At 33.8% G+C, this 25,732-nt stretch overlaps 1 protein-coding gene across 3 annotated transcripts in view; it reads right to left on the reverse strand.

Annotated features, from left to right (window-relative positions):
- Window positions 1-1,960: 1,960 nt before the first annotated feature.
- LOC149849234 (adenine phosphoribosyltransferase 1-like) overlaps window positions 1,961-25,732 on the reverse strand; it is a 66,222-nt gene continuing 42,450 nt past the window's right edge. Inside the window, exons 7-8 of one of the 3 annotated variants that reach the window (XR_016430769.1) lie at window positions 23,886-23,962; window positions 1,961-2,151 (exon numbers count right to left, since the gene is read on the reverse strand). The gene's annotated coding sequence lies outside the window, so the exon portion shown is untranslated. Of the gene's footprint in view, window positions 2,152-14,971; window positions 15,126-23,885; window positions 23,963-25,732 lie in introns of those variants that run through there. The other 2 variants (XR_016430768.1, XM_089999046.1) reach the window with 2 other exon arrangements.

Here is a 25,732-nt window from a genome sequence, read left to right on the forward strand (position 1 = left end):
AGTTAAGCAAAGCAAATCACATGATTGATCCTTGGTTTGATTACCTATGGTTATGGCGCCAGGAACGGTTGAACCTCGTACCGACAGGCGAGTCCCAATCTCTCAATTTTCTCGTATTTTCAAAACGGAGGTGAGTTATTTTCAAAAACTTTTTCAAAGGTTAGTTTGACTTGCAAAAGTAAAATTTTGCAATAATAACAATAGATGACTTGAAAAAGTTGTTGGAACCACATCATAGATATCCTTAATAACCTTGTAGAGGTTATGGGGCAACAAGCTGAGGCAATGCGTACGATGGGAGACAACTTTCAGCAGGTTGTCCATAAATGAGATGTACCAGTGATTGGCGGTGGAGTTTTATACAAGAGGTTCATGGACATGAACCCCCCTTCCTTAAGTGTAAAATTCGACCCTGAGGCAACAAAGAACTGGATGCGAGAAATTGAGCAAATTTTTTGTGTGTTACGAGTCCCTAAGGATAGTAAGGTGGACTTTGGTACATATCAGCTTAGGGAGAATGTAGAGAGATGGTGGGCAACGACCTTTGAGCTCAAGTTCCTGAGCAGACCAGTATTGTGGAAGCAATTCATTGAAGTATTTTATGCGGCCTACTTCTCCAAATATGAAGATGCAAGAGTTCCTCGATCTGCAGCAGAGCAATACTTCATTAGCCAACTACGTCATGAGATTTCGAGGTTTGGAGCATTATTGCCCCAACATTTATAACACAGAGGAGGAGCATGCAATAAAGTTTGCACAAGGGATAAAGCAAGCATTAAGAACCAAGATCGATAAGGCTATTAAGGTGACTACTCTGCTTAATGGTGACTGGACAGAGTCACAGAAGTCCTAACCGACCACGAACATGCAGAACATGGGTGGCCAGAGGAGCTGGCCTAAGAAGAAGAATTTTTCCCAAAAAATATTCGGTGGTAAGAAGTTTACCCCACCATCCAAGAAATAGAGGCATCAGGGAGGCTAGAGGCCTCAACAGTAGCAGCGATGATCTCAATCTTGCCAAAAATATGGTTGTGACCACATGGGATGGCCCTATCTTCGTAAGACTAGTGGATGTTTGTGTTGTGGCAATATGGGCCACTATATCAAGGATTGTCATAAGAAGCAGGTGAACGACAAGAGAAAGGGTGCGAGTGGATCTCAGCCACACCACTAGTAGCAACAACAGAAGTAGGTTAGACAAGAAATGGTAGCAAGACGTGTGTATGACACCACAACTGAGAAACCGACTCATGACGATTTGGTATAAGGTACCATTCTAGTCGCTCGACATTTACCTCTTATTTGATTATGGTGCAACTCATTCATTCATATATGAAAAGTTTGCAAAATGATTAGATATGCATATTGAGTCTTTGAACTATGCCTTAGACGTACATACCCCTATTGGTAGTCATTTGTTATGCGTGACTTATGTTACAAACATAGAGGTGTTGTTAGAGGGGTAAAATCTACCCACAGATACGATCCTACTGAATATGACTGATTTTGATGTCATATTGGGCATGAATTGGTTGTTCGAGCATCATGCTCAGGTCCTATGTCGAGAATGAAAGGTTATTCTATCATGACCCAGAGTCCCAAGGGGGGGTTTAAACTTTCTATACCCACTCTAAAAGACTGGGTAATCTCTATATTGAAGGCACAAAAGTATATGCAGAAAGGGTGTATTGCCTTTCTGGCCAGTGTCTTTTTGGTGGAGCCAAAGACTGTGTCGATTAAGGAGTTGGATGTTGCATGAGATTTTTCAGATATGTTTCTAAAGGAGTTGTCTGGACTTCCTATAACACCCCAATTTTTATAACCCAAAAAATGGTGATTTTTTTTTTTGAAATACTTTTTATTTTATTTTATCAATTAACAACGGAAAATTCATCGAGTTTAAAATTTAGTGTGCTACTTCACATAAACACTTGCAATCATGCAATTATGGAATTTAAAATTTAACAAATAATTACCCATGCATAAAATAAAATCAAACGTTCATAATATTCATAACTAATTACAATTGTTCTTGAATTGAATTTAATTAAAAATAAAATCAGAGTCCAAAATTCTTGTGAAGGCAAAGGAAAGGTAGGCTCGGTCTCCATCGCAACCTTCTGCCTTTGCATGTAAGTTGTTCCTCACTTCCTGAAAAACATAAAATCAGAGGAGTCAAATACAACTTGTCTCAGTAGAGTGAAATATACAAAACTTGTAAAACAGAACATGAAGTAGAAATTTCATCAGATTTTTCATATATATGAATTAAAATTTATTGAATTATTTATGCAACTGACATGCATATACAATTTGCTAAATTAAACAAATATGCATCAATCAACTCATCCAAATCAAATAAAATGCAGAAGCAGTTAAAATGCATGAACATACCAAATGCATGCACCAATTTTTTTTTATCTTTAATTAGGTGTTCTTTCTTAAATGATGCATGCAATGCCTAACTAATGCACATACATCTTAAGTTATCACTTCTTAACCCCATAGGTACAACACAGGCAGAAAACTAGTTCTGGGTCACGGCTCAGGCAACATTTTATATACAGGGGTGGCTTTGGCCTGGCCGAGCACCTTTCACTAAATCGAGTGCAGGACGACAAGAGTGAGAGAGACTCCTAACACCACCAACCTGATGCATCAGACTTTCACTCATGAGTTTCTTACCCTCTGCACTGCAGTCTATTGCTGAGGTTTTCCCTATCTTCATGGGTGGGGAGGAGCAACCTTCTATGCTCAAACAAAGTTCCACGAAGCTCGATGTATCGTTTGCCCTCTCTTTGCAAAATCTTACTTTAATGTCACATGTTTTACTTAATTGCTTTAATGGCTTACATGCATTATCATGATTGAATCTATTATAAGGATTCGACCACTTTTTGGGCAATGGATACATTCTTTGATGCATTGTATTCGATTACACATTTGTTATCATGATTTAGCTAACACATATGCATATACATGGGCAATACAAAGAAAAACATAATTTACATGCATCCACTTAACTATCACATCACATCATCATTATTATCATCATCATCATCATCATCATCATCATCATCATCACATAATAAGGTCAGACATGCAGACAAAAGACTACATTCAAGATTTACATTACGCTTTACATGTTGCACCCTTCAGTCTCTTAATTACGATTAGCCCCTTTTTAGGCAATATGTTTAGCCTTTTCCAATATTCATTCATGCCTTAAGATAGGCATACCATACCCTGCATAAAATTAGGCCTAAAAATATACATACACATTTTGCATGCTAATTATAACAAAATAATTATGCGAAACACATGCAACAACGCAAATGTTGGGATTCAGTCCTTAGATCGGCTCAAATTTGCAAAACTTCTAACTCTATCCGACTGTTACAAAATTAACAGAAAATTTTATAGTCAATGAACAGAGCTGAAATTTTTATAAATTAAAGAAAATTTTGTCAGCTTTTTATAGCCGCAAACCGTTCATAAATTTTTTTCGTATGATGAAGTTCCAACTATCGCAAAATTGTGCTCAGACTATGAACAGTGCTTAAACTTTCACAGAAAGTAGAAAATTTTGTTAGCTTTCTAACGCAATAAACCGCTCATCAAAACTCCTTCAGATGAGAGAGTTATGAGCATTTTATTGTTCGGATATCTGGTCAAAAAATTGTAATTCCAGATCTATGCATTCTGGTGGGCCCAAACTGGGTCACCCAAATTCGTACATCAGTATTTTTTAACTTAGTTTTAATTAAAAACTAAAATAAATCTATACATCTAGGTTTGATCTATTATAAATGAGACAAATCATATTTTTTCTCAACCATTTGGCCAAAAAAATTGACCTGTCTCGCACATGCTTTATTTCTTCAGAAATTAATTTGGTAAAATATATAATAAATCAAGTAAATCATGAAATTTATAAGGAATAAAAATTCAAAAAAATCTACAAAAATCATAGAATATCCATATGCATATATCCTACTAACTACAATAAAAACATTATGTAGTTATACTTATAAAATTCATGTTTTTTCCTAAATTGCCAAAATCTTTTCTAAAAAACCTCATTTGACTAAAATTGCAATATCTCAAAATTTCGACCATGAAAAATCACCAAATTTTTATAGAATGTCTACAACAACCTAATCTACTAATCCAAATCAATACTTGCAGGAAAATCATGGCATAATTTGCATATTTTTAAAATTTACAAATTTTGTTTCTAAAAAACTGGTCTTTTGGGAAAAACATGTTTTCAAGATGGGTTTCTCTCAGAAAATTACTCTTTTTCCATAGTTTGATAGCTCTAAGCCAAACCCACGTGTGTGACGGTTTGTTTAGGGTCTGTGCTCATGAAAAACCTATAGAATTTGTACCACGAATTCTGTTTTGCAAGATGAGTATAGATCACCTACCTTTTTTGTCGAAAAAATTGCTTCTACGTATGCCAATGGGTCTTTTTGCAAGATCCGTCCATTCTACGTGTACCATGGCTTCGATGTGATCCTTCTTATACTCTCCTAGATCATGTGAAGGCCCTCCTAAGGGTGGAAATCCCATGGTAGGGTGTAGAGAAAGGAGAGAGAAAAGTGGCTTGAGACTTGAGAGGGGGTGAGAGAGAGAAGGTTTTAGAAAAAAAATAATAGGCCAAAATGAGGGGGGGCATGAGCCCCTCCTCTCCTTATATAGAGAGTGAGATTGGATAAAGGGTTGGGGCCAATCTCAGCCTTTGATCCAAATTAAAATTCCTTTCTATATCCTAAGCCACTCCCTTTCCTATTCTCTATTTTTTTAGTAACTCCCCTTATACATAATTATGTACATATATTTTTTTCTAATTTAGCCTAAGCATATAATGTAACATATATCTTATAACTACTCCGCCTGTGTAGTTATACACTGCCGGTCCCAAGCCCGGATAAAGGAGGAGGGTTGCGGTAGGCCTGTGACAACCAGCATAAAAACTTTGTCATATCCTATGAAAATGAACCAATACCTAGTATAATATATATATATATATATATATATATATATATATATATATATATATATATATATATATCTTCTTATTAAAAAGGGAGAAGGGTGGTCGACCCCCATGGGTTGACCCCCTTTCCAAAAATGAATTTGGCAAGTGACTTCCCAAGTCATTTCAAGTAGTCTTTTTTTCTTATTTCCTTTCTTCTTCCCCCTTGTCCTTTCCTTATTTATTTTCTAATTCCCCACATGGGTTCTAGGGTCTTCCAAACTTGACGCCCACCCTATGGGGCGCTTTTTAAAAAAAAAATAGTAAGTACTGACTTTTTAAAACCTTCACTTTGTTTTTTTTTTAGACTTTTGATTTTAACTTCAATTTCTAGTTTGTTTTTGTTTTAAATCAATTTAAAACTTTAAATTAAGATGCCACATAGGATGTGAGGGCCCACCTATGGGATCATACTATTTTATCAATTCTAGTTAATTTTTGAAATCCATTCTATGAAATTCAAGCTAAATCCATTCTAAATTAAATTAAAATACTTTCTAAATTAAATAAAGAATCACATAAATTCTAATGAATGTAATTTAAGTAAATTCACACCTAACTAAATTTTATTAGTTTATTTTCAAAGTTTTAAGCATCTAAATTATTTACTTTAATTAATTTCTCTATGATTAAAATCCAAATTTGACCAAATTATGCCTTAAATTTCCAGGAATTCTAGGTGTGTTGGGCTTTATTCATTTTTTCCTATTTTTAAAATTTCTCAATTAACCTCACAAACCCCTTTAGTGAATTTCTAGCTACAAATTTAAAAATTTGCACATAATATAAAAATTCATGAAAAGGTCTCAAAAAAATCTTGGATATTACACTTCCTCTGCATCGAGATGTGGAGTTTCACATTGAGTTGTTGCATGAAACTGTACCTATTTCTAAGGCATTATATCATATGATGTCAATAGAACTTGAGGAGTTGAAGAAGCAACAATAAGAGTTAATAAAATGAGGTTTCGTTTGATTGAGTGTTTTACAGTGGGATGCACCAGTGTTGTTTGTGAAGAAGAAAGATAATTCAATAAGATTATGCATTGACTATAGAATGCTCAATCAGGCTGCTATCAAGAATAAATATCCATTTTCACGTATTGAGGATCTATTTGACCAGTTGCAAAAGTTCAAAGTATTTTCAAAGATCAACTGTAGGTCTGGGTACCATCAACTCAGAATTAAAGACAAAGATATTTTGAAGACTGCATTTTGGAAGCAGTATGAGCATTATGAGTTCATAGTAATGCCTTTCAAATTTATTAATGCACTAACAACTTTCATGGACTTGATGAACTGAGTGTTTCAACCGTATTTGGATACATTTATATTTGTATTCATGAACGATATCTTGATGTATTCCAAGAGCTTGAAATAACATCAGGAATACATGTAGATCATTTTGGGAATACTAGAGAGCATTAGTTATTTGCTAAGTAATCTAAGTACAAATTTTGGCTCAAAAAAGTCATGTTCTTGGGTCATGTGATCTCGAAGAATATAGTGTCTGTGGACCCTAGCAAGGTGAATATCTCACTTATTGTTTATCTCCCCAATCAATTAGATGAACATTTTAATTTTTAACTTCCAGCATGGTTTCTAATAGGTGAAAGTCGTACTGGATTGAAAGCAATCGAAGAACGTTAGCAATATCAGGAGTTTTCATGGGTTGGCAGGTTATTATCGATGAATCATCTTGGATTTTTCAGGATTGCCTTGTAAATGATGAAGCTTTTGTGTAAGAGAATCAAGTTCAAGTGGACAGATAAATGCAAGAAAAGTTTTTAGATTCTAAAGAGAAAGCTCACGATTGCACCTGTCTTGGCTTTGCCTTTTAGTCAAGGTGGTTTCGTGGCGTACACGGATGCCTCTAGTACAAGATTGGGTTGCATGTTGATGCAGAATGGCAAAGTGATAGCCTATGCATCCTGTTAGTTGAAGATTCGTGTTCGACCCATAACTTAGAGATAGCAACAGTAATATTTACGCTGAAGCTTTCGCGACATCATTTGTATGAAGAGCAGTTTAAAGTTTTCATGGACAATAAGAGCCTCAAGTACTTGTTCTCACAAAAAGAATTGAATATAAGGCAACGACGTTGGTTAAAGTTCATCAAGGATTATGAATTTACCTTATCCTATTATCTAGGATATAAGCTTTGGCGACATCATTATGAGTTCGTAGTAATGCCTTTCAGATTTACTAATGCACTAACAACTTTCATGGACTTGATGAACTGAGTGTTTCAACCGTATTTGGATACATTTATATTTGTATTCATGGACGATATCTTGATGTATTCCAAGAGCTTGAAATAACATCGGGAATACTTGTAGATCATTTTGGGAATACTTAGAGAGCATCAGTTGTTTGCTAAGTAATCTAAGTGCAAATTTTGGCTCAAAAAGTCATGTTCTTGGGTCATGTGATCTCGAAGAATGGAGTGTCTATGGACCCTAGCAAGGTGAATATCTCACTTATTGTTTATCTCCCCAATCAATTAGATGAATATTTTAATTTTGAACTTCCAGCATGGTTTCTAATAGGTGAAAGTCGTACTGGATTGAAAGCAATCGAAGAACGTTAGCAATATCAGGAGTTTTCATGGGTTGGCAGGTTATTATCGATGAATCATCTTGGATTTTTTCAGGATTGCTTTGTAAATGATGAAGCTTTTGTGTAAGGGAATCAAGTTCAAGTGGACAGATAAATGCGAGAAAAGTTTTTAGATTCTGAACAGAAAACTCACGATTGCACCTGTCTTGGCTTTGCTTTCTAGTCGAGGTGGTTTTGTGGTGTACACGGATGCCTCTAGTACAAGATTGGGTTGCATGTTAATGCAGAATGGAAAAGTGCTAGCCTATGCATCCTGTTAGTTGAAGATTCATGTTCGACCCATAACTTAGAGCTAGCAACAGTAGTATTTATGATGAAGCTTTGGCGACATCATTTGTATGAAGAGCAGTTTAAAGTTTTCATGGACCATAAGAGCCTCAAGTACTTGTTCTCACAAAAAGAATTGAATATAAGGCAATGACATTGGTTAGAGTTCTTCAAGGATTATGAATTTATATTATCCTATTATCTAGGAAAGACAAATGTCATAGCAGATGTGCTTAGCCGCAAGTCTGGTAGCATTTTAGCCAATCTTGTACGAGGTTGAAAGCGTGTTGAAGACTTTGTTAGTTGGAAACCCTTTTCGGTTGGTCATGGAACTATTTAGTTATCCAATTTAATCATTCAACCTGCAATCCTCACCAAGATTATTGCAGAACAAAGGAAAGAATCACATTATGAGAAGATTAAGGAAGGACTACTTTGGGTGCCTAATAACCCTAAGTTGAAGAAAGAGAATACTTCTTTTTATCTTGGCAATGATGAAAGCATTCAGATGGAAGGACGACTTTGGGTGCCTAATAACTCTGAGTTGAAGAAAGAGATTCTTGACAAAGCCCATAAGTTCAAGTACACCATCCATCCTAAAGGTACCAAGATGTTCAAGGACTTACAACAGAGGATTGATGGAATGACATAAAGAGAGAAGTGACAATGTATGTCTCAAAATGCTTGACTTGCTAGCAAATCAAGATTGAGCACCAGAGACCGGGCAGAGTGATGCAACGGATTGAGATTCTGCAATGAAAATAGGACATTACCATGGATATTGTGGTAGGTCTCCCGAGGACTCAAAAGAAACACGATGCAATCTGGGTTATAGTTGACAGACTCATCAAGTCTGCTCATTTTCTACCCATTTAGGTCAGTCAATCTCTTAAGAGTTTGGCCAACTTGTATGTCAAGGAGATCGTGTGACTACATAGAGTATTAGTTTTGATCATTTTGAACCATGATCCATGGTTCACATCACTGTTTTGGGGGTAGTTATAGCAAGCTTTGGGTACTAAGTTGGAGTTCAATACCGCTTTTTACCCTCAGACTAATGGTCAATTAGAAAGGATGATACAAACTTTGAAAGACATATTGCGAGCATGTATGCATGATTGAAAGGGTGACTGGTATCTGCACCTGATTTTGGCAGAGTTTGTATACAACAACTATCACATGAGCATTGGGATGAATCCATTCAAGGATTTGTATGGGAGGCCATGTTGATCACCGACTTACTGGGATGACATCAATGAGTGATCAATGGAATCACCGATGGTTTTACATCACTACACTCAGTAGGTACCTATGATTCAAAATAGGCTGCGAGTGGCTCAGAGTCGGTAGAAGAGTTATGCTGATCATAGACGGTGGAGACATGGTCTTTGTGAAAGTATTCCCTACCAAGAGTGCATTTAGGTTCGGGAAGAAAGGAAAGTTAAGCCTGATATTTGTTGGACCATTCAAGATTTTGGAATGGATCGGCAAAGCGGCATATCGTGTGGCACTACTACCACAGTATGCTTAGATTCATAATATCTTTCACATATCGATGGTGTGAAAGTATGTTATTGACCCTTGGCACATTATTCAGTATGAGGATGTGAAAGTGCAGGAGGACTTGACTGTGTTAGAGAAACTGATAGTAATCGTAGATTGTCGGGACCACATGTTGCAATCAAAGATGATTCTTTTGGTCAAAGTGAGTCAGCAACACCATGGCATTGAGAAATGTACATGGGAACTAGAAGCCAACATGAAAGAAAAATATCCCAACCTTTTTGTTTAGCTATTGTAATGATATTTTGTGGACAAATTCCTTTTTAAGGGGGGTAGGATATAAGACCCACAAAATTTTTGGATTTGTTAATAAAATTTCTTGATTAATGAGAAAATTTTGATTTCGGGTTTGATTCACCTATTTGAGTGATTACATATTCAATTTCTATTTTTCTAGCTTGTTTTTAGTATAATTGGTAATTATGGGTCAACTAACAAGTAAATTAGTAATAATTGATTTATTTATCAAATAAATCAAATTATTAATTGTATGGTTGAATTAAATTGATTAGGTTGGCTAACTACACTATCAGAACATAATTAGTATGCAATTTAATTAAATAAAAAAAAACATATATAGTGAAAATCCTATGTATCAATTATTTTAATCCTTACCAGGTTGGATTGAGATCAATTGGATATGGGTAAAATTGGGAATCCAATGAGGATGGACATGGTGATCCAATAAATATATAAATGTAAATATAAATAAATAAAAATATATAATATATATTAATATATATATATATATTAGAGATGGGTTTGGAGTTGGATCAGATTGGATCCAACCCCAAACCCAAGGAGAGAGGTCGACCTTCCATGTGGGCCCTCTCCTATGCCATGTGCACATGGGGAGGGGAGATGCATATTCCAAGGGTCCTAGGAAGAAGATCCCAAGGCTTATCCCAGGTGGATAAAGCCTTTTCCTTAAACATAAAGCATTTTTTCTTTTTTGTGAAAAATTTACATGTGCTTTTTTACTTGGCTCCTATATTGAAAAACATTTGGCTTGACCTTATCTCAGCCCTCCATCTCACACTTTTAATCTTAGCCATACATCTACTTCAAACCCTAGGCTAACTCTATAAATATGTGCCAAAAAGGTGAAGATGGGTCATTCTCTCCCTCATTTTCGAAAATCCCTCTCTTTGCTCTCTTTTCCCCTTCCACGATTTTTCCTTGGAGATTTTTTTTTTTTTTGAAGTTTACTTGGTTCTCAATCTCCTTCTTTAGGGTGTAGTATGAGATACCAAGAAGGAACTTCAATCTACATGATTTTGAGGAGGAAGGTTTCTCTTGTGATCGTGTGGAGTGTTCTTAAGAAAAGTAAGTAAATTTTCCACTTTTCTATAGAGCCCAAGAAAAAAATTAGCATAATTAAGAAACAAACAAAAACTTTGATTCTTACCAAGAAACAAGTTTGCATCTAAAAATTTCCAAAAGAGAATGAACTAAGACATTACAACAGGTTTCTAGCTATCACCATGCACATGAGAAGAAAAGGTCAGGTGTGCCAGTTGTCAAACGAAAATAATTCAAGAGTATTGTGGACTACTGTCACATCACCTTAGTCTCAACTTTCTTACCTAGCCAATTGCCTCATGCAAATTCTTCTTCTCAAAACCATATTAAAAAAAGGAAAAAGAGAGGAATCTCAAGACACAAACAAAAATAAAAAAATGAACTTATCCTTCACCCAGGAGCCGGGAGCGAAAAACAAAACAAAGAAACATAGCTTCCAAAAGATTCACCAACTCTTTGTTATAAATACGCATTCAGATATAGACTGTTCAAGTATTGAGCATATGATTCAATTCAACAAGAAGCTAAACACATGCATTCACACCATCACATATGACAAATGTTCTAATTGCCATAACCATTTGTTACACAAGATGGCAAGATGTCCAGACATCACTAGATGAAAAAAATTGCCCCTACTAGGTGTCAGCTTTTTAGATGGCCTTCTATAAAACTAAGTCCCATGCCCCTTGTTTTTGGGATTTAGTTTTGTAAAACAATTGAATAAAACCATCAAAATTCGATTGCTTTATAAAAAAGGTGGGAAATTTTAAATTTTTTATTATTCTTTTATTTATTTATTTTGGTAATTCTATAAATTCTATTTATTTTTACTATTTTAACCTTGGTCTAATTTCAAGTAACCCAGTTGCCACTCAAGTAGGAAATTACCCTTTTGTCCTTAAATATTTTAAATAATTACCAAAATATACCCTTTAGTGGTAAATTATCATTTTGCACTTGGATAATTTAATTATTTCCCAAAATATACCCCTAGATTATGAAATTATATGGAAAGAAAAAGTTAAGTTCTTGGCAAGAACACTGCCACATAGCTCAATTATATGTAGATAGACACAAATTTTGGTACTTTTCTATTAATGATATATGGACCAGAATAACAATTTCTAGAGTCTCAATGTGTAGCAAAACTAAAAGAAATTAAAAAATGTATTTATTAAACAAAGCCTAATTCATAGAAATGCTACCACCTTTCAGGGCCTTCTTGCTTGCAAATTATAAAACTATAGATTGGTTTAGTTGAAGCACCTAAGATTTGCCTATTGATCACCACAACTCCAACATACAAGGACATGAGTATGAAGTAAACTATTGGTACCTTTCTTCAAGCAAGTTTCCATATGAAGATCAGTCTCATTGATATTTTCCCATCTTGGTTCTACAGGAGCACGATTTCACCATAGAGCATTTAGTTATCCACACAAACATGATTATATATAGTAATTGGTCACATGTGGCAGGTAATGGCATGTTGCACACCTGATATGGGAAATTATCAAAATTTATTGTATTTCCAACGTGATAATGAAACATTCAGAAATTTTCAATGTTTAATAAATTCTAAAAATCAAGTCTTGATGAATTCTAAACTAGTTTGGATATGATTTAAAGTCTAAAAACCTTGATTTTGAGTAATTAGTGGATCCAAACAATGATTTGAATTCATATATAAACTCTAGACAAATCAAAACAAAGAATTGTTCAAAATCCAAATTTAGGGACATTTTCATAATTAATTAAATTGTCAAGGGAAAAATAAAAATTTGCCACTCCAATGGCATTTCTGGTAAATTCTCTAACTATACAAGGGTAAAAAGGTAATTTTTATATCAAAGACATTTTTAGAGAATCAATAAATTTATCAGGGGTAAAACAATATTTTTCCCACTCCTAATGGCAGGTCCAATAAATTTTTGAACTACCAAAGGGTAAAAGGGTAACTACTTATTTTTAAAATGACATCTGTAAAACTTGAGACCTGAACAGGGGGTAAACTAGGTATAAAAACTAGGTATTAAAATAAGATATAATATAATATTAATATTTTAATATATAATAATAGCCAACCCATGGTTTTGAGAAAACTATCTACCCAAAACCATGGGTAGACATGGTTTTTCAAAACCATGGGCCTGAGGTGTCATCTCCACAGAGGAGAGGTGACACCCATCTTCTCTCTCTTGCCAACACTTGGCAGAGAGAGGGGTGAGTCATCACCTCTCTCTCTAAAATTTTGACACTCAGCAAGAAGTAGGGCCCACAAGAGGGGGGAGGCACCTCCTCTCACCCCTATAAATACCCCCTCTCTCCTCTCCCCTCTCTCTCTACCTTGTTCCCTTATACTTTCTCTCTCTAGCTCTTTCTCCTAAAAATTGCCCCTTTTCTCTCTCTAAACCCTAGCCCTTCTCTCTAGATTTCCAACCTAAACCTTAGTTAAAACCCATGTTTTTTTTTGACAAACCCCTTCTAGCCTCTTCCTTCTATTCACAGATGGTCCTCATTTCCTCGAAGGAGTGCTGACGGATTAGATTCGACCTCTGGCGTCCCGATAGCGGAAGTTCTAAAATTCTGTTGTGGAAGCGCTACTCAAATTTTTGTAAACCAAGTTAGTACTTGTATGCTTTATCTAGACCTTAACTTGTGCTCGTAGGACCTTCAATTCTTTCCCTGAACCCCTAGGGATCCTTTCTGAATTTTAATTGAGGCAATTTCGCCAAAATTTAATCCAACCATACCTTTATGTAGGGGAGGTTATGTTAAAATTTTTGTAAGTATTTTTAAATATTCAGAACTACTATAGTATTAGTTCTGGCAAAATTTTTCTAAAGATTTTTTAGAAATAGAGCTATTATAGTAGAAGTTCTAGCAAAAATTTTCTAAAGATTTTTAAGAAATAGAGCTATTATAGAAGAAGTTCTGGCAAAGTTTTCTAAAGATTTTTTAAAAAATAGAATTAATATAGCAGTAGTTCTTGCAAAAAAATTCTAAAGATTTTTGAATTTTTGAATTATTATAATAAGAATTCTGGCAAAAACTTTTCAGACATTTTGAAAATTTTAAATTATTTTAGTAGGAATTATGCCAAAAATTTTGTGAGTATTTTAGAAAAATTTCATTTTTATAAAGGGAATTCTATAAAAAATGTTTAAAATCCTTTTCAGATATTCGAATCAAATTTTTTGAAAAACCTTTATAAAAATATTTGTGATGCAAAGTCATGTCAGAATTTTTACAACTCGAATTCAAGTTTGAAACCTTTTTTTAATAATTGAGTTATTATAGAGGAAACTCTGTAAAAAATTTAAAGAATTAAAATTATTTTAAATTAGTTTTTAGATATTTTTTTGAAATCTTTAAAAGGATCTTCTTTAGTTTTTATAGAGCAGATACTGCCCAAAACTTATTAGAAAAATATAATCTAATAGAATAGAATTTTTACCAGAATAAATCGAAGCACCAGTGATCTATTCTGGTCTACTGCAAAACATCAGAAATAAAAGTTTTTCTGTCAAAATCTTATAATTTTTATATTAAACATGTTTCTGATGCATGCATGATTATTTAAATTTTTATTCATGCTCATACATAAATTTTAGCATTTGCATGAATAAATGTCTATTCAAAATGACAAGATTAAAGGTTAGTCGAATTTTATGGGTTTTGAATGAAAATCATCCAAATTTTTTATAAAATGTTATGGCCAAGTAATGGTCAAGGATTAGACGATTTTTGAATTTTGATAAAAAGAGTAATTATTGCATAGCATGTTATTTCTTGAAAAAAATTGTTATATGGGTTTTCTAAACCCAAATGGTGCAAATAGAATACCCATTTTGTATTATGAGTTATGTCTATATGCAAACTTATATAGTTTTGCCTTCACAAGCAAGTGCTCATTTTTACAGAGCAACACTAGATGGGCTGGGTACATATGACCCTAGTGTTTACTCTAATGAGTATTTGGGCTATTGAGCCTAGTTTTGAAAATGTTAACTTCTATAAAAGAACCCTTCGAGCCCATTTAGGATTATGCCTACCTTAGAAGGAGTAGTGGTACTGTAACACCCCAATGATTTGAACGAAAAATGTTGGAATAAATTTTTTTTTTGAGACAGCGGAAATACCGTGTTCAAGAGTTGGGTGGGTAACACAGAGAGTACTCAATATCATTCAATAACATAATAAAGATTTTGTTTAATTTATTACGATCTCATTAATGAAATAACTATAAGTTTTCAGAGTTAAATGCAGGATCATAAAAAAATGGCTTCCTCTGCAACGACATCCGTAATTGCTCCAACTTAATTGTTACCTGAAAAATAGTAATTCAGAAAGGGTCAGACTACACCCCATATGAGTAAGAAGTATTATATCCATATAAATGTGCTCAGTGTCATGTGTACAAATATGTGTGCAACATTTACAACTAGCTCATGGTGGAACCACTAATGAAATTATGCTTCTAACACATGCTTCACAATTATAAGATGACAATTGACATATATAAAGACAGTCTTGAAGAAACTACATATCATGTAAATGACTCATGTAAATAAACTCTAATCTTGGAACTACAAGCAGCAAGTGTACTTAGAAATATTTAAAAATAAACTGACTTTAAGTTTTTCTTGTTAATTACTCTGTGGGTATGCACAAACATTCGACATCGTATCAGACCGAGATCACACGGGAGTCTGTTATGCTTTTCAATTTAATACCCCGGTGACTAGCCATACGGATATCCAAATGAGACGGTTCATGACCGAGAGAGTACTCCCCAATGGCAAACTAAAAATTTGGATGCACCCTGTAACTTCTGCAGAAGACTTGGATCTACCACCTACGACGCATTGGTAGTCCTGGCCCCTAACTCTGAGGATTGGGGATCGGGTGAGACGCCTAGCTCTCACAAAACGTAACTATCCCATGGAGCTTGTACCATCTACCCTCTCCAAGGTAGAACATGGGCCTGATAACATACACCGTCTTTCAGGTGTACCAAGAACCCTGAGAACCCGATAACATATATCATTTTTTAGGTATACCCAGAATCAAGTAGTTAGGTTATATGTGCATATTTTATATTCTTATTTATTTTTGTGTGCGAGTCATCACACCCCAAGGGATTTTCAAAATCCCAAACTCACACTTGGGTTAATCAATTGTATGCACATTACCGTCCCATTGCATAATAGGTACGAAACAATATTTCTCAAAGTTACCAGCTTAAAATCAAAGCCAAGTACTAGTGCTTTCATTATTTTATTATTGAATTAGGGTATATATGATACCCCACTGGCTCATGCAACCACATGCACTATTCAGGGTGAAGCACTCCCAGGCATATGCATCCAACGTAGAATCCACCGTGGCAAGTAGCAAGCACAAAATTTTATAAGTGCTTACATGGCACCCCAAGGGTTCTGCGGAACTGTATGCTCATGATAGCCCGACAATAGAACAACCAATTTTACAACATTTTTTTTTTTTACGAGGTATTACAGCAAGACTGTCATGATATCAATAGCAGATTTGTGTCTAAATCAGATCTACATATGTTGTAGTATAACTATCTTGATTTTAATAGCAGATTCGTATCCATAGCGAATTTGCATATGTTGAAGCATGACTTTTGCATGTGCAAAGACTAAGATATGACCCCAGCAAGCAGACTTTGCATATATCGCTAAAATACACCCACAAGTAAGAACTATAGATCCCGCCTCTCACGTGGCCAATGAGAGACCTTGTTCTTTTTTAAGCCCCTTAAATCCAAACAAAAAATTTGGTGAGGGAGTTTTGTTTTTTTTATGAAAATTCTGGACAAAATAGAAATTTGATAGAGCTTGTTGTTGTTACTCAAGAAAGAAAAGAAAGAAGTTGGAGAGAATAGAAAGAAAGAAAGATTCATTTGAGGAAGAAGGACTGGTTCATCTTGAGAAAGAAATCGTGCTTTTGGTGTTGTTGTATGTGGGCATTGACGTGAAGTCCTGTTGCTGCTCTTGCGTGATTGATTTGGAATTCGTGTGTCGTTGGTGTCGTTAGCCCAAGCTCGTTGTGAACGATCCATACGGCTGCTGAAGACTGTGCTCCCTCTGGCCCAAAACAGATATTGTTTTCTGGCATTTTGTCTTTAGCCTTAGCCTGAAATCTTATGACTGATAGTCTATGTTGTGTGACATCTTGTTTGTTCTGGACTGCGTTAACTGGTTGGTCAAACTGTTGATTTTTTATTGTGCTGGAATAGTGTTTCTTAACTTGTTAATCCTCTTGTTAAAAGTAAGTTTTCCTATTGTTGTTTTACTAATTGGTGTTGGGAAAAAAGGAGAAAGGATTGCTCAAGGTGAGTGAACCAGAAAAGTATTTGTAATTGCAGGTTGTACTTTCACCCTAACTTAATCTATTAAAGGACAGTCGTATTACATTTCTGGATTGTGTTCGTTCAAATGCGAGTGGTTGAACCCTTAGACACATTTTCGTAATTTGGCGTGTTCTCCTAAATGGCTAAACAGAAAATTGCAAACCTTAACTTGTTGAAAAGCTAACATCCGAATCTACAAATTTTATGTTTATCATTTTTGCTGAATTCATTTCGTTACTCATCTAAAAAGACTAGCAATCTCTCTTGTTTGAATGTGATCTGAGTTAATGAACTACTTAATACATTTTCTAACAGAGTTCAGTAGTTTGGTATGTTCTCCTAAACGGCCAAACAGAAAATTATAAACTTTAACTTGTTGGAAAGCTAACATCCAAATCTATACATTTCATGTTTACCATTTTTCCTGAATCCACCTCCTACTATGATTAAGTAGTCGAACAATGATTCCTATTTTATTGTGATCTGAGTTTTGAATTGCTTATTACATTTCTTGTAAAGCTTAGTGTTTAAATCATATCTTGATCAGTGTTATTTTTTTTGCCAATCTGTTTGCTGTTCTGGAAAGATAATATCCTTAGTGACAACTTTCATGTTTTAGTCGATTCATGATTTGTTCTTTTGTGCCTTCAAAATTGAGCCTGTTTCCTACATGTTAAAATCCCAAATCATTATTTTATGTAGTTTAACATAGAAAATACTTTAATATATTTTGAGTATAACTCCCTGTGGTTTTACCCAAAAATCCTAACTTTTGTTTTGTTCTAAAGACAACGCAATTTCGTACAAGTTTCATGTTTTGAGTTTCTTCGAATTCTCTTATCTGGGGATTAAAAAATCCTTCCGAAGTCAGCAGTCGGTCCATTGGTTGGACGAATAGTGAACTGTTTGTCTTGTCTGTAAAGTCTCAGCTAGAACTCCATCTAGCCGACATTGTGTCCTATGTGATTTCATCCATTCTAGGTCTATTGGGATTTTAATTCCAACTCCCGTGACTAAAAGTCTGCTGAACCCAAACAAAACCAAGTCATTCTGTTTGATTCCCGCGAGTTAGATTCGTCACTTGAAATATAGGCTTCCGCGCATTCAAATTCCTTTGGATCTCAGATTATGGATTGACTTCATTACCGACTCTGTATCAGAAACTTACAGTAGTCTAGGGAATCGATTTCTACTCTGCAAAGCCTGACCGTCTACCTAAGATAAATTAATAGCCCCAGCCCCCTACACCGACGACTGGGGGGCCAAGAGGTGTTAATGTCCTCAAAACGTATCAGTCGGCGAGTGTACCTCCTACCCTCTCCAAGGTAGGTCACTGAAACAAATAAGTTATTAGGTGTTATTTATATTGGGTCCAACTACAACATTGGGTGCAGCCTCAAGCTCCACTAAGGCCAGCTCAACAAACCATAGCCTCACAAGGCACGAACCCACACTTCCTGCAGTCATTGAGGTGTCCTAACATAGCTCATTTGAACCTAACTCATGGTACGTATTCAACTTAAGAAGCACCCAAGAGTATCTCAAGGTATGTACTCACATTAAGGAGTACCCAAGAGTATCTCAAGGTATGTACTCAACTTAAAGAATACCCAAGAGTCTAGTTAGAGTGTGTGTGTGTATGAGCATGTTTATCAAAGCTAAACTAGGTACTCACAAGCACCCCACGGGTTCTACCGAACCTGACTCGCATTCGAACCCCATGTATGCATGTTTCACATGACTTACAACATTTCACATGTCATATATCACACTCTATGATGCTTAAAACTCATTTTAATTTAGTATGAACCATAAATTTCATAGAATAACACATGCATAATTATACATACATTTGATCGAATTATCATGCTTAATTCTCATGTTTAATATGTAGTCTCATATGCCATTATTCCCAAATAATTCACATACATACAAACAACATATTCATGACAAATTCCACATTAACATATGAATGATTAACATCTTATATCATAATCAAGCACATTATTTTAAAAACATAATTTCATAAGTCAAGATATTATCTAAAATCAAGATCTGTATAATATCATAATTTGCATGATGTACACAGGTCTAACAGACCATCAAAACGAATATATAACTCTATAAAAATTCACTGCCATGTCAGAGGATATTAGCTTTCAATTTCAATGGTAGATCTAAATCAAACAATTTTGTTTGCCTATGAAAATTCATGGACACAAAATTGTTTTTCTATTCTTGACAGAACCTGCCAAAATCTTGCTTCCTAAAGAAGTAGTCACCAGGCCCAATTTGAGAGGATTTTGTCCTCCCAATTTTTTTGGTGAAAGGTATGCTTGTTAGCTTTTAGAATCATTTGAATTTGGTGAAAATCTTCATTATATGAATTTTTTATGTTTTTTTGACCAAACTCTGCTTAAGACAATTCCAGATCCAGATTTTCTATAAAATCTGGAATCTTTCATGATGTTTGTGAGCCTTCAACATTTACAGAAATGAAACAGATTTTTTCTTTTATTTTTTTCAGATCTATTCATATGATGTAAATGACATATCCAAAAATCAACCATTAACTCAAAATCATTGGTTTATTAGATTTTTTATAAAATCGACTGTCAAGAATTGCTCTACATGTAGGCAAATTTTTTGTCATGGGTTGCAGCAACCCTGACCCTTACTTTCGTACCACCAATAAGGCCCAATATTTTTTTGAGACACCTTCCAGATGTCTGAAAGGTTTTTATGAAAGGGTTTGGTCATTGGTGATCCGATGTGAGAAGTATAATTATTTTACCATAATAAATCAGTTAAGAAAATCAAGACAGCATGAAAAATACAATATAAATCATGAGAAAAGCAAGAAAACTCAAGCATAAATGTAGAATATCAAGTTTTTATCATGCATCAACCCAATAACAATATCTAAACACCATCTATAGTCATAAAGAGATGGCATATGATCATAATACATGCTTTAAAATCTAAACTATAAAAAAAAATTATAATTTTTTATGCTTTAAGCATTATTACATCATCATATAATGCATATTTGATCAAATTCACCCTAAACAATTATTAAAACATAGTTTATTTATGAAATAACATGTTTAATCATGCTGCATAATATAAAATATAGTTAAGTATCCATACATGTCATAATGTATAAATTCAGATCCCTGTAAACCCATTTTTGGGAAACCCACCGAAAATCATATGAACCGAATTACACTCTCTCAATTTTACTAGAAAAGCCCCCATGTCTTAGAAAAATATTCCAAGAAGCAGAACTAAAATATTCTTTATAATAAAATCAAAAAAAAATTGGGACTAAACCCTATTCAGAAAAAATATAAGACAAATCTTGTCAACTACAGAAATTCATCCCAGTTTGGGAAATTTCTCCAGACCTATAGAAAAATTCTTTAACAAAACCCTTTTTACAAGATTATTTTATACATGTTACCTTTCATCCATATTTTTTTTAAATTATTTTGATCAGTTTTGGTTGGTTCTTTAGAAACATCGAAAGCATTGGTCGGAACAGTCCTGCAGACAGGGCAGAAAACTTGTGCTCTATTGCAACAGACGTTTTGACCTCAAAAAGATCTAAACGAAGCAAAACAAGATTCTAAATTCAAGCCCTAGATGTATAGAATACTGCAATACTTTTAGTTTTATTTATTGACTTCATTTTCATAGAGATATCAATTTTTTTTTGAAATAGATCGGGATAAAAAAATGAAAAAAGAATAACCAAGATTCAATCTCATGTAAGATCAAAGTAGCAAGAACAAGATTCAAGGTAAAAATTCATACAATCATGATTTTGTAGATCTGTTTTAATGCATGATATTGAATTAAAAATACTTTCAAAACCTTTTTCAAACCTATTTTAGATCTGATCCACCATGGATCAACCAGTAGAATCAGTAAGACGCATAATTTATGTGTTTGTATTCGATTTATGCTACGTGTTGGATGAATCCTACTTGAAACATGTTTTCAGAACCACCAAGACCTTTGTCTCCCATCCTAGCACCTTGGAGCAGCTTGAATGGCTGCTGGGAAAAGCACTAAGTAAGAAGAAGAAGATAGAAAAAAGAGAAGATAAAGAATTCTAATGAGAAGAGGAGAGGGAGAAAGAACTAACATTGTTAATCCTCCTCATGAAAGCCTATATTTATGAATGGGCTTAGACAGGAGTCTCATCTCTAATATAAGATGTTAGTATCTATTAAATTTTTTTATTAATCAAATAATAAAATAAATTATGAGTTTTAATGCATTAAATTTTGAAATTAATTAAGCTAGAGTAGAAAGGTGAAGACTTTTTATCCTGGCTTGGGTTTTAGTGACATAGTAACCTTCTAGGAGGCCTACAGACCCAAAGACTCATTAGAATTCGATGTTTAAATAGTCGATTTGATAGCCCTCAAAATGTAGATCATTATGGTGATCTTAGATTTAATCGTATGTACACGGATTGGCAAAAAAATTTAGTTGATGTCAAAAAATATTAATTTTTGACCTACAATTAGGCATGAACATCAGTTGATGATAAAACACTCAAATCAATACCAATTTGGGCATGTAGAAAGTCGATTTTGATGCCCTTGAAATGAGAAACATCAAGGTCAACTTTGATCTAATAGGTAAGCCATCGATCGACCAAAATTTCTATTAAAACAATAATAATGTTGTTCGAAGTGTCCGACACTATAGGTCTAATCCAATATGATTAGATCCAAATATCTTGAGTTATATCCAATCCAATTCATCCCTAATTAGATCCAAATGTCATGGATTATATCCAACCTACTTGGGTTGGATCCGAAATATCATAAGTTAAATTCACTATCTAATTTAAGGTCCAAATTCATATTGGATACGAATGATAGGATCTAGATCCAAATCTAATATCGATAATTTAAAAATATATAAATCATTTACTTTCTTGTTTAGTCCACATATTTTAAATTTTATAATTATTCTTGCAATTTTCTTCATAACTTGAGACTTAATTTCATAATAATTCGAAATCAAGAAATTCAAGGAATTTCAAGAAAACAAAGAAATTGCACTCATGTTATAGATGTACATAAAGTTCATCATTTATTTATTTTAATTGTCAAAGAAAAATCTCAGGTTTTATAAGTGTGGGTTCTCATCGTCATGAGCTCACTCTTTAGTTCTTTGAAAAAATTAAAATACGTAAAATAATAGACCCCCTAAATGATTACTGAGTGTGAGTTAAGTACCGGGAGTGTATCCCCGAGAATAGAAAGAGAAACAATGCATTAAAATATTCACGAGTACATCAGTGCTATGTGTTTCATGCATATTTTTATGAATTATGTTCATGGGTGTTGAATATTGGCATACTTGGTTTTGTATTTGCCTATGATATGATTTCTAACAAGTGTGGTTATAGGAGATCTTACTAGTGGGTAAGATTTATTATTTTTAAATTCCTATTATTTATTGTGAAATCTTGATCCCTATTGTGAATGTTTGTATGCCATAAAATTATCATGTTATAAATATTTTTGGATTATGGAAAGATGTATGAGATTTGTGTTGTATTCTTTCTTTGCATATGTTGTGTTATATTTTCTACTGGGGCTATTGTTAATGCCCTGACTTTTAACATTTTTTAGATAGCGAGTAAGCTAGTTGGTGATGGCAGAAGGCTCAGGGTGGTGCCAAGAGAGTCACATTTCTTTTAGAATTCTGGCAAGACTTGATTTATTTTTATTAGTTATGATTTGAATATTTCATTGAATTTGTAAACTCTGATTATGTGATATTGGTACTTTAAATGATCTTAATTCAATTAATGATTTGATTATGTTAATTATAGTCTTATGTGTGTGAGTTGAGAACTATAACCCGCCCAACGTTTGAACCATGTTTAAAAGAGTTTTTATTGTATTTATTAAAAATCATGTAAAGGGATTTTTAAAAAAAAAATCCTAAATTTTGGTTTAAAAAATTAGGGTGTTACACTCGCCCAAGGCTTGAACCATGTTTAAAAGAGTTTTCATTGTATTTCTTAAAAATCATGTAAAGAAAATTTAAAAAAAAAAACTAAATTTTCGGTTTCAAAAATTGGGACGTTACAAACTATATATGCGAATTCAGTATGATATTTGCGAAGTATTTAGGTTTCAGTTTAACAGAAGGTTCACAAATATAATTATGCAAACTTCTTGAGGTTTACAAAAAAATTTGTGTGAATCTACATTTAAGTGAGTGTGATACCTGAGGAGCATACCGATATATCACATGAACTTTAGGAGGTCCGCTATGTAAAGATTAAAATGATCCTTTTAAAGTCGTACATTTGCAATTTTGGAAATTGGACTGATTTTGAAAAATTCTAGGATTTTTTTTTCAGAAAATGCATCATTTTTGTTGTATAATATAAGCATTTTCCATTCTTAAATTGTGTAGGATCGTAAGGGAGAGTTGGAATTACTTGGCTTGAGTCACCTTTAAGACCAAGCTATTTTAATTCTCAAGTTGTATCAACTTAGTGTTGTCAATGGATTAGGTCTTACTTGACCAAGCCTAGTGCCAACCCAATAACATTAAGGGCTGGACTTACTAAAGTAGGTCTAATACTTAAAGTAAATGGACCTAGTTTGGTTTGAAAATTTAGAAACCAAAAGCAAGTCCAACATGAGTGGAGGGCCTATGGAACAGACATACCTTAAAATAAACATTGCTACTGATGCCAACCAAAAAATCTCTACTTCGATGTTTGTACTTCCATTAAAGCAACAGATCTGATCCAACAGAAATCCCCACATATTGAGCTGACCATATCATGACATAACCTTTGATATTGAATAGAGAGATCCCCATAGACCCTAATAGAGTGCAAACGGGTGAGATTCGGGCCAGATCTTGCAAGATCTGAATCCAAATCCAAAATTCAAACAATAGATTTGAATCTAGACTCAAATCAAAATCATATCCGATGAGGTAAGGTTGAATCTAAATCTGAAATGCAAGTGATAATATTGGATCTAGGATCAATAGAAGAAAAACAAGCTATTTACATGTAAAAAATGCAACCAAGTCAATTTTTTATTCACATCAATTCCATATCCAACTTAAAATGCTTATCCAAAACTGAGCCAAATCTGAAAGTAATTTGATTGAACAAATCTGAATTTGATCTGAATGCACATTACGATTTTACTTAAAGGATCCAAATCTGGATATAACATGCCAGGATCAAATAGGATATCTGATAATATCTGATCCATTTGCAGCTCTAGATCCAAAGGCCAAATAGTGCTATAATATGTAAAAATGTTGCGTATTTTCATTTCTACTAAACTTCTACTCTTCACGTAAAGTTTCTTTAGAAACAACAAAACATAAGTTTCTTTCCATACTATATGGCTAATTTGATACATTTTCAAAATAACCTATAATTTTTTATATTCTTCTCATGTCCAAAATCACAAATATCTAGATTTAAAAGGCCTTTTTACCTTTTGTACATGCAAAATTCTTATATATGCGAACTTCCTCCTATGTAACTAGTTTTTGCATAACAATATTTCTTCTTATATTTGTATCTCCCCAATTCGATGTCAAAAACTCATGTTTTTATAGTTGTTGGAAAGCTGACACATAGCACTATAACTTTTATGTTTTGAGTCAGAACTAAAAACTCATTTAGGGTTTCCGTTTCTGAGTTTCAAAACTAGAATAGAAACATACTCTACAGACTAGAACAACCGACTATTCTATCTTCAGAGGATGTTTTATCCCATAAAATGAAAGACTTCGGAAAAATACAAAAGAGAAATGGCAACTAGACAGAAATACATTTTCAACAATGGCTAATTCGTTGGAAAATGACTAATGGGTGCTAAGATACAACCCCGATAATATTCCTAAAAAAAGAGATAAATAGGTACGATTATACCTTTTCTATCTATTCTATTATATTTTTTGAGCACCGATATCAGAAATCTGTAAAAATAAAAAAAAATAAAAAAGATTGATCGGGACGTTAGCTTTCCAACTCCACCAATATTACCTTGATCTGATGAGCAATTGGGGAGAAACATCCTTTGAAAAATAGATTATTCAATATAAGCAAGGATGACAAAGTCCGCATAAAATATATACGAGGATGAAAAAGGTTCACATAAAATATATGCGAGGATGAAAAAGTCTGCATAAATATACGCAAGGACAAAAAAGTATGCATAAAACATAAACAATGATGAGGAAGTCTGTATAAAATAAGAAAGTTTGCATAAAATATATGCATAAAATGAGGAAGTAACATCCTGTTAAATTCACACCTCGAAACTTTACAAATATCTGACTAAGTTCATATTTACCTCAGAAGTTTGCATAAAAATAAGTGTGAACATCTTGTTAAACTTAGAAAATCACATGCATTTAAAAAAAAAATACATGTTTAGGAGGAAAATTGCATATATAGGAGGAACTCCACATATATTTAGAAGAAAATTACATGTATAAGATAAACTCCACGTATATTTAGGAGAAAATCGTATGTTTAGGAG

The sequence above is a fragment of the Nuphar pumila genome, chromosome 1 (assembly GCF_984573655.1).
Source record: "Nuphar pumila chromosome 1, dmNupPumi1.hap1.1, whole genome shotgun sequence".
Classification (NCBI taxonomy): Eukaryota; Viridiplantae; Streptophyta; class Magnoliopsida; order Nymphaeales; family Nymphaeaceae; genus Nuphar; species Nuphar pumila.